A 17,017-nucleotide genomic window follows, 5' to 3' on the forward strand; every position below is an offset into this window, starting at 1 on the left:
CTATGCTGCAGGCACCCTGACGTTGGCACCTCCTGGCACGTCTGGTGACCGGTGCAATGTGCGCGCCTCTAAGGCTGCTGGGAAATGGAGTCCACTCCACTCGCGACTCCCAAGCAGCGGAGGAAACCGGATTCTGGCACTGGTGAGCACTGGTGGGTGGCAAGCAACAGCAGGTACGTCCAAAAAAGAGCTTCCGTACTGCAGGAGCCCTGACGTTGGCCCCTCCTGGCACGTCTGGTGACCGGTGCAAAGTGCGCGCCTCTAAGGTTGCTGGGAAATGGAGTCCTCTCCACTCGCGACTCCCAATCAGCGGAGGAAACCGGATTCTGGCACTGGTGGGCATTGGTGGGCGGCAAGCAACAACAGGTACGTCCAAAAAAGAGCTCTTGCGCTGCAGGAGCCCTGACGTTGGCGCCTCCTGGCGCGTCGGTTGACCGGTACAATGTGCGCGCCTCTAAGGCTGCCGGGAAATGGAGTCCGCTCCACTCACGACTCCCAAGCAGCGGAGGAGTGTGGCACCGGTGGGCGGCAAGCAACAGCAGGTATGTCCAAAAGACAGCTCAGTATAATCAATGCCACATAATTACTATCCACATAATTCCCCAACACCCTTTGCCACATAATCCCATTACACAAATCCACTCCCCACTACACTATTCCACACCACACAATTCCACAACTAACAATTTCAATCCAACCCACCTATTTCAAGTGTGCAAGACATACATCGACTCTATAAATAGAAGTGAAATACATTGTCATTACCAACGCCAATAGCAAATGCTTATTTTTGGGGGGACGTGGGGTTCAAAAGTACCTCCTTGGTACTTCTTGGCACGAGGCCCCGCCCCCTTCAAGCCCCCGCCCCTCCTCACACTGTGAGATTGCTCTTCAAGTTGGCAGTTATGTTTGAGTGATAAAACATTTGTGATAGAAAATACATTGAAGTAAAGCTGTAAAGTTGTCCCTCCAAGTATTGTAATTTGTAAACGTGGCCTTTCACCTAGGAAAGAAAGTGTTGCCTTTATTGGTGAGGGGGCGGGGCTACGTCTGGCCTTTCACGCTATACTCTAGTATAAACTTTGCTCGGTATGTAATGCACTTAATTAACGCTTAAAGTGCAGAACATGTGGTTCTCAGTGTGTTTTTAGACAAGAAAACTACATCAGTCCAATATACTCCTTGCAATGAGTGCAGCAAGTCACATATTTCATAGAAATAAGCAGTTTTTCCAATGGCAAGGATATAATGGCCAAAACCACCGGTCATTGAAGTATGGTCATTATGAAAAACATTTTTATCAAATCGCTTAGCTAAAATCATTGTTGATACATGTTTCAATGTGCTAGGGTGTGCGAAAAAGAAACTAACTGAACTATGCGACGCAACAAAATAAAACCGAAAGAGATACAAAGCCGGTTTGATGCCTTTTGTGTGCGCTGATGATGCAGGCTGTGGATAGCTTCTTGAGTAACCCGGCGGCAGGTAGGACCTTGGAGACAAGCAGTGCAGGGCAGGTGTAGTGCGTGCTGTAGTTTACACCCTTAGCAACCAGCTAGCAGAACCGAAAACTGAAATAAATATTCCGGTTAGGTAATTCTGATTTTTTTTTTATTGCAAACATTAAATGTCATTCAGACTGAATTCCTGGATTTTAAGCAAGAAGCGCCTTTTCTGTGAAACATTAATTAGCACTTCTTCCCGTGAGAGATATCTTGCAGAGGGTGGGCCTCGTTATTTTACTGTGTACTATAGGTCTTCTCAGAACTATGATGGATAAGTGGGCGCGATATATTGAACGAAAACATTTGCATATTCGTATACACTATTTTAACATTAATTTCATGTGTTATTGCAGCAGCCATTATAATTGTCTTTGTTTTTACTATAAATTGGTTGTTTTTTTGTTGTTCCCAATGTTTTTACAGCGAGCATACGTGTAATCTAGCTTTCATAAATCAGGGTGATGCATAGTAAACACTGTGTGCCATGGCGTCGGTGACTGAATCCTTTCGAACAGAAACGCGGTGCCTGGCCGTACATTCGGGCATAGGTGGCCAAGTTGTAATATAGAAAACGGGCGCAGATCAGTAATGCAGTTATTAGGGGGGCAAGGAGAGCTCTGCCCCCCCCCCCTGGCTCTTTGTTGTTCCTTAGCCAGGTGCCCGGTTACATCAGGATGACTCACTGTGTTTTTAAAATGTTAATGCAGTCATTTCATTTGGCAAAGCAACTACACGTTCTGACACGTGGCATAGCGTGACTAATTTCGCAAATTAATTGCTAACATTTAAAACGTAAAATGCACACAATTCATGGTGCCAAAATTCCTTCGAAAGGCCCTTGTCAGGGTAAATATCCGGGGCACCAGAATGAAAGCGCGAGACTAGGTGTGCATGCATGGGACTGGGGCTCGGGCAGGTTTCTGTTCCAGCAGAAAGGAAGCTTTGGGACAGTCCATGCTATTCGTAGTGGGGGACATAAGTGATGGAAGACTCTTCAGGTGCAATCAATAGTGCAGCAGGAGCAGTGGCACCTGGACCTGGGATGCTAGAAGCCAAGTGCATCCAAAACCCGGATCTTTTACTATGGTGGGTGGAGGATATATTTTCCTTTTTTGCATCAGGGCCCATGACACCTTTGCTGTACCACGGAGCCTTTCCAAGGAGCAGTGCCAGGCAGACGTGCCCCCAGGAGGCACAGAGGAGCCATCACACTCACGCATGCAGACTTTTGATTCATTCTTTCAGTATTTATCTCCAGGGGCAGCTAACACTCAGCAGCAGGTTGTGGCCAGGGGGCCTGGCTCTATTCCACATGCTCTGTGGGTGGCCACCCATGCTGCACACCACTGGCAGCAGGGTGCACCATGGGTGGCCACAGGGCCTGGCCTCCAGATCCTGCTGTACTCCTTCAGGCAGCCACCTGGGCGGGCTTTAGGGCAGTGCGACTGGTGTGGCCCCAATGGGCGCTGACCTGGGGAGGGGGGCACTGCCCTGGGGGGGTGGGGAGGGGGCGGCGGGGAGGAGGCGCTGTGTTTAGCAATAACGTATGATTTAAAAACACCTGCGGCAGAGTTACTTGTACATCAAGTTTTCAGGCAGCATTAAAGATGTCAAGATAACTCATGTGATAATGTTCTTGCTTGAGAGAGACATCAGAGTTTTGTCTAGTGGCAGTCTTCACTTGCCATAAAGTCGCGCAGAGGGTTAATATGCCTGCTGCAGAGAGCTCTTTCCATGCAGATCACAGATCTGTGTTTTATGTGGATAGCTGAGTGGTAACAGATTTTGTCACAGAGATCCTTTTGTCAACGCAGTTCATAAGGTACAACCCTAATATAGAACAGTGACTGTAATCAAAGAGCTGCATGAAAATTCATTAAAGTAGGTTAGGACGTTATGTTTTTACCCCCAGTCTTTCATTATCTGTTCCTAATTTTGCTGAAAAGTGTTTGTTTGTGTAGATATACATTCTTATTAGTAAAGTCAGCCTTTACAAGTGCTTTAAAAGAAACGAAATGTATGTGAGATGTATGGAGAGATTAGGGGCACTTTCACTCGGTGGTCATGAGGGAATCCGAGGAGGAGGTCATGGGGGGCATCAAAAATGATTGTCACACCGGGCGCCAACAGCGCTAAAGCCGGCCCTGGTGGCCAACACAGCTGCACATGGCCTTTGCCTGTGTGCAATGCGATTGGCCACAGGGCCTGGCCTGTGGCTGGCCCTTGCACTCAACTCTTCACGGGCAGTCAAAACCTGCAGTTCACAGTCATCTGCACTGCGCTGCAGGTTGGTCATAGGGCCTGCCCTACAGCCATCCCCTGTGCTCAACTCTCCATGGGCTGTACACAGTGGGGGTTGGTCGCGGGACCTGGCCTCTGTAAAGTCAGTGAGCCCAACACTCCCTGGTTGGCCAGCCCCATGCTGCATATGGCTGTATGCAACAGGGTTGGCTGCAGGGCCTTGACTATGTAATGCATTGTGCCCAACTCTCATTGGCCAGCTAACACTCGCAGCACACAGCAATACATAATGAGGGATTGCTGCAGTGCCTAACCTCTAGCCAAGCCCAGCACCAAACCCTCTGCAGATGACCAATCCCTCTTGTGCATGGCCTTCTGCCGTCCCCTGCAGGTTTCACCATAGGGCCTTGACTCGGGCCAGCCCCTGCACCCAACTCTCTACAGTCAGCCAACTCCACTGTGCACGGTCTTCGGCTGTACGCAGGGGTGGTTGGCTGCAGGGTCTTGCCAAATCGCAGGTCCTGCACCCAACTCTCCTTGGGTGTCCTTCCCCTGCATGCGCAGAGTGATTGGTCACAGGACCTGGCCTCCGTGTCCTATCTCCTACGGTTCTCCCTCAGCTGAGCACAGCCTTCGAAGATGCACAGCTGGGCTAGGCCCTGCTGCCTCCCCACAGTGTGCTGCCAGTCCCCATGTATGGCTGTAAGAAAACAAAAAATGCCCTTTCTGTGAATCCCTGTACTATCCATAACGACACCAGTTATGCTAGATCTGTCAGCGGCCTTCGACATGGTCCATCATGATCTATTGATGGACCATCTGCCAACATGTGGGGTCCAGGGTAAGGCATGGAAGTTGTTGAAGTCCTTCCTAATGGACAGATCTCAAATTGTGGCACAGGAAGAATTCTGTTCCAAACCCTTCTCCCTGCCCTGCAGAGTACCATAGGGGTCCTTGCTCAGTCCGATACTTTTTAACGTATTTGTCTCTTCCTTAGCGTCCCTAATTTGTTCCTTTGCTTTCAACCTTACCTCCTACGAAGACGATACACAAATTGTGGTGGCTCTGCGTCCTGGACAGGAAGCAGGAATTGACATTCGGTTCCACGACTGAATGGAGGCCATTGGGAGGGGGATGTCTCAGAATTGCCTAAAACTCAACAAGACTGAGGTCATTCTATTTGGAAATGACCCTAATTTCTGGGACCCAAATTGGTGGCCAGACACTTTGGGCACTCTTCCCATACCTACCAGGAAGGTAAAGAACCTGGGAGTGATAGTTGACGATAGGCTCAACTGTGGTAACCAGATAAATGCTGTAGCGTCAATCACCTTCTATACACTCAAAATGATTAAGAAAATACTACACTTCTTGCCGGTAGACAGTAGGCGGACAGTTGTCACGACACTTATCATGTCTAGGTTAGATTACTGTAATGGTCTCTACCTAAACATTCAAGAACGCTTTATGAACAAGCTTCAACTGTTGTATAATGCAGCAGCTAGATTGCTCACCAACACATCAAATTTAAGCCTATTTCCAAGGAAATCAAAAAACTCCACTGGCTGCCTGTGAGGAAAAGGGTACGTTTTAAAGTTCTGTACACTGTGTACAAGGCACTGCAGGGCACTGGCCCAGACTACCTCAAGCAGCAGCTGCAGTGGTACCAGCCCAAAAGAATACTTCGCCCCTTGGGGGCAAAGTTGGTATCAGTACCGCCCCTAAAAAGAGTTTCATGGGGTGTGAGAAGCTTCATTGCTGGTGTCCCAAGGGCCTGGAATGATCTCCCCTTCCACTTGAGAAACTCCACCAATCTCCTAACATTCAGGAAATATCTGAAAACCTGGCTCTTTAACCTTTAATTGTGCCTCCACCTCAGTGCTCAGAGGAAAGCAGTTAGCGCCAGGACACCCTTGGGTAAACCTTCGCGCTTTAGAAATTCCCTTAACATTAACATTAACTGGTGCTGTTGCCACCAGTGAGAAATATATAATCACTGGAAAAAACGCAGTTAATAACTGAGTTGTATTTCTGGTTGAAACGCATACAACTGTTGAAATTAGTCAGTTATGGTTATGCACGCTCACAACACACGCCATAACTCACGGCTTCTGCCATGATGTTCTCACATTAACTCCTGTTGTGTTTCTGTGCCATTGGCAAATAGGTGTTTTATGCATCTTGAACACTATGAAGTATGACATAATGGCATACCATGGGTGCATTCATAACCTTAATTGGGGGGTAGTTTTTACATGTTTGAGCCAGAAACTTTACTCTGTTTTTAGCTGTTTTTTTCTCAGTGAATTTCATTTTATTTAGCAATGTACTTAATTTTCAACCCTGCTACGCACAGCCGTTAGACCTACATTTGTCCTAGATTGTCATGTCAGCGACAATTAAAAACCACATAGCTTTTAGCCTCGGGTTTCTGATTCCAACAGAATTTCTCTATGGCAATATCAGAACATATTAAGCAGTTGCATGTTAGGTATCCTCTCTCTCTCGCTCTGTGTCTATTTAGGCATAACTGGTAACTGTGTAATAATAATAATCCACATTTGTAAAGCGCGAACAATCACCCGTAAGGGTCTCTAGGCGCTGGGGGCCGTCGGGAAGATAAGCAAGCTATCGCCCAGAGTCACATGGTGCTGGGCTAATCTGCCGCCGGCGCCGGGGATCGAACCGTGATCCCCAGATTCCAGAGTCAGTCGCCCTGGCCGCCGCGCCACACCATATGGACCTGTCTTGCCATTAAGGGGTTCTGGTGACATATATGAACCAAAAGACCACAGGGCGAGTGTCAGGTTTGCTGATTAATACTCTGAAAGCAGTGCTAGCAGTTTCTCCATCACTGAAAGAAAGCAGGAATGCAGCGTTCACCATCCAGTTACCTGTCTTCAGGGAACCTGAATATTCAACTAATTGATGCTGTGCTATATATATCCCGGTTAAGCCTCATTATTGAATGTTTCCCAGTAGTTTCAAAGCTCGTATTTCACAGAAAAGGAGTCATAACTCTGATTTTTTCCTAGTAATTCACAGTTTTGAATTAATTTGCAAGATATTTAGCTTCCCTAATTAAATAAAACGTTAAATGGATGGTTAACATCATTTCATATCTCTTTCAATGCTGCTTAAAATTAGAAACAAATCACAATGACTGCGCTGCTCTCAGAGCTTTAATCCACACAGCCAATAATCTCCTCCTTGAGGCAAGAATGTACCTATGAATCCTGCCCTGTGTGAAAATAAACATAAGAGCAGAATCCCGTAAAAAGTTACATCCACTGACCTACACTACACTTTTTCTCATCTTCAGATGTGTAAATTCTATTCTATAGTGCCACACGTTTCTTAGAACAATGACAGACATATCTGCAGTCACAGGCAAGTAATGACTACTAAATAGATGACACTCAATGCTCCAAATCTTTCTAAAGAGTACGAAACTCAATTAATAGACCATGTAATTAAATAAGTATATAACAATTAACGTAATATAGTCCTATATTGCATTCTCTGAGTTCAGGTAAACGTTGTAAACAGCTCTGCCTTTTGCCTCGTGCGTTGTAAATGTCACCAGTACCTCTTGATGTCCCGTATTAAACAGTTACCTATTATGCATTCTATTTCTCCATATATAATTTTTACCTAATTTTATGGAGTAGTCACATGGTCAGGACTGGAGCTCCTGGGGACTCCTTTGTCCCTTCAGTCACCAAAACCTGCCTCCGCCACTCATGGAGATAATTTGTGAGGAATGAAACGTAAGCGTGACAGTGAAATACATGCATAACATTACAGATTGCATTGCAAAATGTACATTAAATGTGTATTTACATGTACTGTACAGTTGAAGCTTTCGTCACTGTTGTTTTTTTTTCCTGGTTTGAAAGCTGAATAAGATTGAACTCAGAGGATACCTTTTGATCCAAATGCATGCCGTCCGCATATGAGCAGTACGCTATGCCTAAATCATTCAATATTTTGCTGAGTGGCTTTGTGTATAGATTCAATAATGTGGGCACTATGAGGGAGTTTCCTTTGGGGGGGGGGGGGGGGGTCACAGTGAGACAGTACGAAAGAGGGAGCGTTTTATCCTTACTTTTTGAGAGTGGTCAGGTGACGAGGACTTGCAATTGAAAATTTGTCCTTCAATGTCTAAGCAATTCTGTGTCTAATAGACTTCGTGACATCCAAGAGTGCCAGTGAATGAAAACCCACGGACAAATCAAAGAAGCCAGAAGGCAGTATCCTTTACACGGGATTCAAAGGGCATTTTTAAAGATATCATGGAGGTCTCAGAACAGCTCCTTGGCCCAAAGCCAGGCTTGTAGTCTTCTAGAAGATCATCAATGAGTGATTTTTTTTAGTTGTGGTACCACAAATCTCTCAATGACGTTGCCCAATAAAGGTTGGTTTTGGGTTGATAATTCTTGTTGTTATCTGCCTGACTGGTGACTCTTATCAAGACGATCTTAACCTGACTAACTTTTATGCAATCATATAACTGAAACTGGCATAGAGAGGTGTCAAATATGTTGCTCTGGTAGTGACAGATGTGGCAGTTAAAATATTTATCATAAATGGCTGGAACTGAGTTGATGAAGCAGCTGCCTAGTTTACGGGCAGAGATATTCTGAATAATATCAGTTTGAGAAACAGAGTCGAAGCCCAACCTACAAGATAACGATTTTCTCCGGATGACTTATGAAGGGATGGGCTGATGGTGGTAGTTCTAGATCACTTTTTATTTTTCACATTTCTCCCTAAAGAACCTACAAGATAACGATTTTCTCCGGATGACTTATGAAGGGATGGGCTGATGGTGGTAGTTCTAGATCACTTTTTATTTTTCACATTTCTCCCTAAAGAACTTAACACATTCCTATATTGTGCGGGTAGATCAGAAAAAAATTAAGTGCTGTGGGGTTGGCAGCCTGATTGATGATGTTTAATAGTTTATTTGATTTGGCTATTAGCAAACTGTGTGCCAGATTTAGATCTTGTCGGAATTGTTACTCTGTTACGATGACGGACATCCTGTCCGCTGGAATTTAAATCCCATAGGATATCATGGGATTTGTGTCAGGCCTTTATCTTGAGTTGTAGAAAGGATGTTTGTTTTAGCATCAAGTGTTTGCTTGCATTATTTTTGCCTTTGTTTAGAGGTAGGTTTGGCATAGTGTGGGGTCAAGTTGTTCTCCTTCAAAAACCATGAAATTGAGTGACAGGATTGTTCAGATGTTACCCAAGTCAACCAAAATGCCATTGCTGTTGGAGTGAATTAGGTGGAAGTTAATCTGTTCCACTATTTTGATTGACTATTGGGGGGATTTGATTGCAAACATCAAGTATTGAAAGGTCCGTGCATGAAGATGATTGTACCTCCTGGTTTTCCTCTTGATCTACATGTATCATGAAGTAACCTTGGGAGCAGGAGCTCCAGAGCAGTGTGAAAAACTTCCTCAAAACAGTCTCTGAGAGAACCAATAGGTCTAGGTCAAGGGAATCCCTGAAATCACTTGGCTCTTATATGATGTGGCATTGATAATCTGCGATGAAGGAGGAGGCAATGCAGGAAGGAAGACTTGACTTTAGTGATATACTAGAAAATTCAATCAATCAATTAATCAGGTAATTGTAAAGCGTACAACTCACCCATGAGGGTCCCAAGGAACTGGGGGATAGGGGGTCAGCAGTTCCGTTCAGTCGGGAGCTCATTCCAGGTCTTGGCCGATTTAGGAGAAGGCTCTTCCCCCTGTTCTGGCTCTGCGGATGCGTGGGGTTTTGGTGAGGGTGAGGTTGGTGTATTAGAGGTTTCTTTTGGGTACGTGGAAGGCGATTCTCCCCTTGAGGTATTGGGGTCCGGTGTTGTGGAGGCATTTGTTGGCGTGTGTGAATATTTTGAAAGTGACTCTTCTCGATGGGGAGCCAGTGGAGGTTCCGTAGGTGTTGGCTGATGTGCTTGTGTCGAGGAATGCCGCGGATGAGTCTGGCTGCGGTGTTCTGTATCGTCTGGAGCTTGCCGAGTAGAGACTTGTTGATGCCAGCATAGAGGGCGTTTCCGTAGTCCAGTCTGCTGGTTATGAGTACGTGTGTGACTGTCTTCCTTGACTCAGGGGGGGATCCAATTGAAAGTCTTACGGCGTATGCGGAGGGTGTTGAAGCAGGTGGAAGCAACAGTGTTGACCTGTTGGTTCATTGAGAGGGAGGAGTCGAGTACGATGCTGAGGTTCCTGGCGTGGTCCGTGGGGGTTGGGGGCTGACGAGGGCGGTGTGCCACCAGGTGTTGTTCCATGCTAAAGGGGTAGTTCCGAGGACAAGGACTTCTCTCTTTTCTGAATTGAGTTTCAGGCAGTTGTTGCTCATTCTGGATGCGACGTCCTGCATTCCTTCCTGGAAGTTGAGTCTGGTGGTGGTGGGGTCCTTGGTGAGGGAGACGGGATGAGCTGGGTGTCGTCGGCGTAGGATACTATGCTAAGGCCGTGCTGTCTGATGATGGCCAGAAAAACAGTATCGGGTTTTGGCTAAATGGCAGCAAGGCTGTGCCACTAATATCAATAAACAAAACGGTGCCAATGCTGCACTCGACTCAACAAAAACTTTATCAAAGTGAATTGAATGAAACAATGCCACTAACAACTACTTTTTCAGTTGGATTTCATCCAGGAAAATTTTATCAAACAAGGAAGAAGTTTGACTGCATGCCCGGAGCTCCATGAGAGATCGAGTCCTCCTCTAGATTCTCGAGGCAAGTCTGCCCTGAGACCAACAAATTGAGCCCTTGTCCAAAAACACAAACCTTCACGAAAGATGTAATCATGCAACAAAAAGAATTCAAACTGCGCCACATTTAGTGGTCCCAAGTTGATTGCTTGTCTGCATTATCATGGGAGTACTTGAAAGCATTGAGTTGCAGCTATTATTGGTCCTGATGAGAATCCCCGCAAGAGGAGAGATTCGAAACGCGTAGACCTTTGCGCCTTAGGCCAATCCACTCTGAAAAATAGAAAATAGAGTCTAATCTTTTGAATTAGGATCTAATGGATGGCCGTTGATGGCAAATTTTTGTTTACTATTTGAATTAAGGTTTTTTCAATTGTAAATTTGATATTCACGCTGTGTAGATAGTGTTATTTATTTGTGAGTAGGTGATTTTTTATGTGGATGACTGTGGTTTTTGAGTGAGAGTGTGGAGTAAGTGTATGTTAAACCAAGTATGTGTAACAAGAGAGATGTATGTGACTTTCAGGTTTGTGTAAATATTTGTGACAAAGAAGTGAAGTAATGTGAAAAAAAAATTTCCTGGATTAAATCCAACTGAAAAAGTAGTTGTTAGTGGCATTGTTTCATTCAATTCACTTTGATAAAGTTTTTGTTGAGTCTGATGATGGCGGCAAGGGGGACCATGTAGATGTTGAAGAGGGTTGGGCTGAGCGACGATTCCTGGGGTACTCCACAGTTGATTTTTGTGGGTTTGGAGAGGAAAGGTGGCAGTCTGGTTCTTTGGCTTCTGCCGGTGAAGAACAAGCAGATCCAGTCGAGGGCGGTTCCTTGTATGCCGGAGTCGTGTAGTCTGGCGGCGAGTGTGCGGTGGGAGACGGTGTCGAATGCTGCTGACAGGTCGAGTAGGATCAGGGCTGCAATGTGGCCTTGGTTGAGGAAAATTGGCACTAGCTTGGACTGGACGAGGTTTTCGAGTTGAGCCACCCTTTGAAGCAGGCTCATTGATATCATTGAGGTACTGAGACAATACAAATATGCAAGCTCAACATGTTGAAAACTCAGACTGTTACGATGGGTGGGCAGTGCAGGAGTATTAGATCTGGCTGGTAAAGAGATGATGCAATATGTTTAGTGGGTGATAGGGGATTCAAAATATGCCTGAATCATGGTGGCGGGTGGGGAATTGATTAAGATATGACCATAGACAAACATTTTAAATTCATTTTTTTTTTTTTTTAATATTTTTATTGATAAATTTTTTCCCCACATTTTATTTCCCCCCCCCCCTCCCCCATTACATGGACAAGGCACAATAAGTTTCATAAGGCAGCCACATACTCAACTACATATTCAAAAGAAAAATGGAAAGTGAAATATTACAATATACATACTACATACAGATCCTATCATAATATATACGGATACAAATAATATATGTTAACATTCCATAATACATACATTCCTCAAAATACCTTATTCAGTTCCAGCCTTCCATTGAATCAAAGGACCCCAGATTTGTATACCCAGCTTTTTACCCTTTCTCCCTTTCCTAGAGTAAATAGCTGTTTTCAATTTTTGTATTGACAAAGTTTTTCCTAGCCATTGATGATACGTAGGAGGATTTGGATCTAACCAAGTTGAGGCCACAAGCAGTCTAAAAATCGACATTGCTACAAACAGAAAATATTTACAATTAATTTGTCCGTTGGGGGATATTCCCAACAAAATAGTTGCTGAGTCCAACTCTATTGTTGTGTCTAAGGCATTCCGGAAAAAATTCCCGATATCTTGTTTTATCTTATCTAAGTGTGGACAAGTAGAGAAAATATGTAACAAATTGGCCTCCATACTGCCACATCTAAAACACGAGATGCCCGACACAGCCCCCCATTGAGCAATTTTCCATGGCGTATAATACAGGTGATACAGGCTCTTGTAGTGCTGGGCCTGAAGAGACGCTGAGCATAGTAATTTACATCCCATCTCAAGTGATTCAGAGAAAATATCTCTTTCTCTAGCTATATCTAAATCTGAGGACCATTTAATTATCCATTTGTCAAGATCATCCTTTTTTAACTTTGTCATTTCTAAATAAAATCTTTTTATAGTACAGTCATTACCTTTTTGTATGAGATCCATCATTATACTCCTCCCAAAGCCTAGAGCTCCCCCTTTTTTATTTAATATACAACTCCTTATTTGAAGGTATTTAAAGAAATGATTTGTGTTTAACATATACTTGTTTTTCAAATCTATAAATTGTAAGATGCCCTTATCATCCCACATATCACCAATCATTCTTATACCTTGACTCTCCCATTCCTCATATACCATTCCTGAGAACACAGCCCTAGGTAATGAGGGATTATTTTTGAATCTAGTATATACACTATATTTCCCTATTCCAACTTTTTTGGAAAATCCTTTCCATATGCTGTAGGCCGCCATAATTATCTTGAAACGTGTTCTTTTAAAGTAACTTCCATCAGTAAATCTTAAAAAAATATTTTCAGCATTTGTACCCAGAGCTAAACCATATATAGCCAGCGAGCCTGTCTTATCCCATCCATCCATCTCAGCCCCCCCAATTAATCCAGCCATTCCTTGTATTGCTGCAGCCCAATAATATACCTTTAGATCCGGCAGTGACCACCCCCCTCTCTCCCTGGGAAGGGACATATACCTCAATGCCCTCCGGGTTTTACCTCTAGCCCAAATAAAACGATTTACCATACTTTCGCAAATTTTAAACCACTTATTTTCAATTAGAAGAGGGATTGCCCTAAAAAGATACAACAGTTTGGGTAAGATCAGCATTTTAATAATATTAACTCGCCCAACTAATGATAAATGTAAGTTCTCATAACGATCCAAATCTTTTCTTGCCTTTTCGATTACTGGGGCAATATTATTATCCACCAAACTATCTAAATTAGACATAATATTAATTCCGAGGTATTTCCCTGCCGGCACTACTCTTCTATCTTCACAAGGTGTAAAAGAGTTTTTAATAATCTGGGTTTTAGACGCGTTCAATGAGTACCCTGAGACTTGTCCAAATCTTAAGGCCTCGGCCTCTACAAATGTAGTTGCTTCCGTTGGGCAAGGTGTTATCACCGCAACGTCGTCAGCATAAGCTAATATCTTGCATGGCCCAAGAACTGTATTGACTGGGGTGATCTCTGGTGCTGATTCTATCTTCCGTATTAAGGGATCCATATAGATGGCAAATAGCAAGGGAGAGAAAGGACATCCCTGGCGAGTTCCTCTCTTGATTTTAAATTGACCAGTTATACCCCCGTTTATCCTTAATGCTGCACCTGGATCCATATATAGAGTCTGAATTGCTTTCAAATAGCCTCCTCTAATCCCAACTCTAGCTAGGGTCTGCCACAAATACTGCCAGGAGACCCGATCAAATGCTTTTTCCGCATCCAAAAGCATAACTGCCATCGGGTCTCCTGCTACTTCCGCCACATCAAATAAAGTTATAACTTTTCTAATATGGTGAGTTGTCCCTCTACCAGGAATAAACCCATGTTGGTTATCACTAACCAGGTTACTTATAATTCTTGCAAATCTTGCAGCCAGTGCCTTTGAATAAATTTTGGTGTCATTATTCATCAATGTTATTGGGCGGTACGACCCTGGTTCATTCGGGGGCTTTTCTTTTTTTAAAATTAATACTATATCTGCCCCGCTCCAGGATTTGGGAATGGATACCCCACTTTGTGCAGCTTGAAACATTTGAGTTAAATTATTACCTAAACATCCCCAGAAAGTTTTATAAAACTCGATCGGTAGCTGATCAGGTCCAGCAGCCTTCCCCGAGGGTAGAGCAGTCATTGCTTCTTTAATCTCAGTTTCGTCCAATACGGTCTCTAATTCCTCTGCATCTTCAGGGGATATAGTTTTTACCTCAATGTTCTGGAGATATTCATTTATTCTATCGATACTACTGGGATCTTTCTCATCATATAAAGATTGGTAAAACTTCCTAAAGACCTCCCGAATTTCTTCTGGATCTGAATGTAGTTGTCCCTTTTCATCCTTTATTTCCTTAATCGTCCCTGCCGCCGCTATCTGTCTGGTTCGTATAGCAAGGACTCGCCCTATTTTCTCACTAAACTCGTAACATCTCTCCCTTCTGATTGTATATTGCTTTGCGGCTCTATTAGCAAGTTCTTCCTCTGCCTCACTTTTCACCTTCAGTAATTCTATTACGAATTGTTCAGTCGGCTCTCCCCTTATTACACAGTTATTAAGTTGTTCTTCTGCCTCCAGTACTTTTCCCTCTTTCTCCTTATATCGCAGTCTTTCTGTTTTCCTCTTGAAGGCGCTATAACTACACGTTTCACCGCGTGCTCCTGCCTTAAAGGCATCCCATACTATGCCAACTGCAGCAGTTCCTCTATTATATTCAAAGAATTCAGTAATCCATTTAGACATATGTTTTATATAGTCATCATCTAAAAGCAATCCCCTTTCGAATGTCCACTCCCTTCTTATTGTTGTTCCCCCACTCTGCTTTATCGTTAGGATTAGGGGATTGTGGTCACTAAGTATCCGAGGAAGTCTATCAATTTCCACTATACTAATTAAATCATTGGAAACCAGGAAGTAATCCAGCCTGACGCATATCTGATGCGGTGCTGAATAATATGTATAACCGAGTTGTTTCGATCTGATTGACCCCCAGACATCTCGCAATGTATTATTTTCTAAAAGATCAGTAAGGGCCTTGTAGACCTTTTTTTTCCTCCCCTTATACTGTCTTATTGAGCCTGATCCTAGACCCTCCGCTCCGTCAATATTTAAGTCTCCACCTATAATAACTCGAGGGGCCCAGTCTGCCAACTCAGAATCCAAAAATTGCAGAATTTCTGGATCGTCCTGTGTAGAACCATATGCTGCAACTAATGTTGTCCACATCCCCCCTAATAGTACCTCAACCATCGCCCATCTCCCCCAATTATCTCTTAACTTTCTCCTTGTTACTACATTTTTATCCCTCGATAGAATCGCTACCCCTCTCTGTTTAACTCCTTGTTTAGAAGCAACTATTAATTGAAACCCCAGCTGATTAAGATATATCTCATGGGTACTCATTACATGTGTCTCCTGAAGAAACACAAAATCTACGTTCATTTGCCGTAGCCGTATTCCTATCTTCTGCCTTTTCGTTACATCATTTAGGCCGCATACATTCCATGTCACTAATCTAATAGACATTTTTCATTTTTTTTTTTTTCCCCAGCCAGTTCTCTTCAGACCCTATCTGCTTGCTTTTATTTAATGTTCTAGAAACGATATACAATACTAGGCTGGTAATTTCAATATTGTCTTCCACATCTTCAGTGTCACTACCCATATCATACAGTTGATACAAATTACTTTTGTCAAATCCTCTTAAGTGTCTTGTACCTTTGTGCCCTGTCCATTTCCCTGCCCATCCCCAACCCCACCCCAGACTGCCCACCCTCAGAGTCCCACCCCCCCTACAGGCAAATAGGTCCAACGGACCTATGTCTGGCCGACTTTTGCCTCCTGGATGTCAAACCCGTAAACCCCCCTAACTTTCCCTTCATCTTACTGTGCTCAGTGTATGTCCAACAAATACCACCCCTATTCGTACTCAACCTCTACCCCAATTCTTCTTATATTAATACCAATCTTTACTTATTGAAGCAGAAAAAGCTACAACTCAAGAAAACCATCCGATAAAGAGGAGTAAAACATCAAATAAATTTTTCATAGACCTTGAGCAAACAGTTTCCTCTATTATTTTAAATAAGTCCTCATATGTAGCTTTCGTCCCCAAAAATTACTTTACACAGTCTCTATTTTCCATATTATATTTATCTTCGTTTCTTTTGGGGAATATCCCTAAGAGCTACTGCATGATCATTATTCTCAACATTCTCCTTGTGCCTTGTTTTCCGTTGGTCTTGCAGAAAGTTAAGATATTCTTGTGCAAGTATCTCAGAGTAGAAAATTTTAAAGTTCCCATTTACTCCAATCTTCAAACGAGCGGGATACAGAAGGTAAGCCTCACAACCTATGTTTTGAAATGGGGTAATGAGCTGCCTCATCCTCCACCTTCTTTCCACAGTGGTGTGGCAAAAGTCAGGACGTGCAAAGAACTCTACGCCGTTGTATTTGCATTTAGCTTGGGGCTTTGCTTTGTTAATTATCTCTTCTCGCAGAAGAAAATTCCCCACGTATAGAAGTATTGCGCGAGGCTTACTCTGCGCTGCTTTCTGGATCAGAGGAAAACGATGCGCCCTTTGTATTTCATGGTCAAGATCCCATGTAGACAACTCTGGGAGGGCACCCTTTAATAAGTCAACAACATACCCCCGAACATCACTTCCTTCTTTCCCTTCCTGTATTCCAATCAGGCGAACATTGTTGCGTCTTTGTCTGTTCTCAAATTCCTCGAGTTTCCATAGCATGTCGGCCGTAGTCTTATCTTGTTCTTTTCTGTCATCCTTCACTTTGACCATATCATCTTCTAATTTCCCGGTTCTAGTCTCTAC

The 17,017-nt window shown here is 43.7% G+C and overlaps 1 protein-coding gene across 3 annotated transcripts in view; it reads left to right on the forward strand.

Moving 5' to 3' along the window:
* Window positions 1–17,017, forward strand: part of LOC146862804 (uncharacterized) — a 377,330-nt gene that overhangs the window by 11,919 nt on the left and 348,394 nt on the right. The window contains exon 1 of one of the 3 annotated variants that reach the window (XM_085643301.1): window positions 1,542–1,593. The exons of the other annotated variants lie outside the window; for them this stretch is intronic. The gene's annotated coding sequence lies outside the window, so the exon portion shown is untranslated. Of the gene's footprint in view, window positions 1–1,541; window positions 1,594–17,017 lie in introns of those variants that run through there. 3 annotated transcript variants of the gene reach the window in all.

Source organism: Triturus cristatus, chromosome 2_2 (genome assembly GCF_964204655.1).
Source record: "Triturus cristatus chromosome 2_2, aTriCri1.1, whole genome shotgun sequence".
NCBI classification, from domain to species: Eukaryota; Metazoa; Chordata; class Amphibia; order Caudata; family Salamandridae; genus Triturus; species Triturus cristatus.